The following is a 1,973-nucleotide window of genomic DNA, read 5'->3' as shown; positions in this document are numbered from 1 at the left end:
TACGAACTCGAAACACCTTATTACTTGGTGAATTATCGTAACTCACAACACATGATGATAACTGAATTTACGCGCTGATCAAGTAATGGGTCTATTATGCATTGTCATGGTAGCAAAAAATAAAAAGAATGAGGAAGTTGAATATATTTGATGCGGGAAGCTGAATATTTTTCAAACTGTTGATAGATAAGTGTACCAATTCCTATATGTGTATGTTACTCCCTGGTTCCACATTTAGAACAATCTTATTCTCCCGCACCTAAAAGTGTATCCTAGGCCTCTGAAACTTTTAAATATTTATCAGCTCCTGCTCATTAGGTACCTTTTAATAGTAGCTTCTATTTTAATGTCCGCTTTCCATGCTTGAGCAGCCACCTCATTTGGTTAAAAACATCCAGGTCACTGATTTGTATAGACTTATATATCATGCCCAAGCAATAAAGGCTGTACCACACCCCATTTTAGATGTATGTTCGAGCAAAGTTACTCGAGAGCTATCTGCACTAGCTATCCCTAATTTAGAAGTGATAGACTAGAGAGAAGGCAGCTAGCCAACACCACTAACTCTTGGGCTTCATTGCTTATGCAGTAATTTTTTTCAACTATTGTTATATCTTATTCATTTAGAGGTCATGTTATTTATTCACACTTACACTTAGTACTTACAAAATACAAGAATTGTAGTAAAATAGTCAAGACAAAATTTACATGTCTACATCATGCCATATTTATACTTTGAAAAAAATTGGAATGACATTGGACGAAGACACGAAACCACATTAGTGTTCATTCTAAAGTGGGATTAAGGTGCTCGACTCACGATCGGAGGTCTCGAGTTTGAGTACTGTCACCGAACGAACGTGCTCATCCTTTCAACTGTGGGGATATTATAATATAGCAATGAATCCCACTTTTCGTTAGAAAAGGATCTGTTTTCTTTGTTTTTAAATAAGTAAAAACATTATTGAAAGGCCACCATATTAATTAAAATTTACCACATTGCATTAACAGCTAAAAGCATTAAACACAACTAAAAGAACATTACTGAGGGTTAATCACACTATATAAACCATGTTCCAGGTCCAGTGCTCCATCAACGATTATGCTAACCATGATTGTGTACTATTATCAGATACCACAATTTCCATTGTAACAAGCTTTTGTAGAAAACAGTGAATTCAATCTTAGATCACGCATCTTGACATACTTTCTATATAGTTACACCAAATTTAAGCAAGCCAAATGCACAAAAGTCCATTGGAGTACACTTGAAAACTTCACAAGTATGTGACTGAATGGGATTGCCATGATTCCAGTTTCTTTGGTCATTTTTTGTTTCCATGAAAATAGCTGTTAATTTTGAGGTGTGGCTAGAAGCTTAGAAAGTTTGGATTGTGAACTTTTGTCAGTTTCAAATTCATGTTTATCATCTTGTTGGTGGTACAACAAAATATGTGAAGATTTATTGCAATATACTTTTGGGTCTGAAGGTTCTTTTTTTTAAAACCATAATTCTTACTTTATGGATGAAGGCATTGCTCCAGATGGACTTGAGGAATGGTTTCAAAAAAAAGACTGTGACATATTTCTCCAGTTGGAAGTTTTCCAGACAGCAATGCACTGTTAAGTGGTCAGAAATTTGCCAGGAATCAAATATACATGTGCTATTCCACTGCATTAGTATGTGCAAATTGTTCTAATATATAATTAAACCCCAGTATTTTTTTCTTAATGAAAATATGTTGGTTCTGACAAATCCAAGTTCACAAGGAAGCTGAGAGGAAAAACTTTTAAACATAAATATACGTAGTGTTCATTTAAAGATCAAGTTTAATATCAGGAATTAACAATATTTCCACACTTAATGTTATGAACTAGAGTAATGTAAGAAATAAACTGAAATTATCACACCAATATTTGTTTTAAATAGCATACACTACTCACTTTATTTTTATAATAAACCCAATTTTTAG

The sequence above is a fragment of the Limulus polyphemus genome, unplaced genomic scaffold (assembly GCF_000517525.1).
Source record: "Limulus polyphemus unplaced genomic scaffold, Limulus_polyphemus-2.1.2 Scaffold2945, whole genome shotgun sequence".
Classification (NCBI taxonomy): Eukaryota; Metazoa; Arthropoda; class Merostomata; order Xiphosura; family Limulidae; genus Limulus; species Limulus polyphemus.
Note: the sequence above shows the minus strand (reverse complement) of the source record.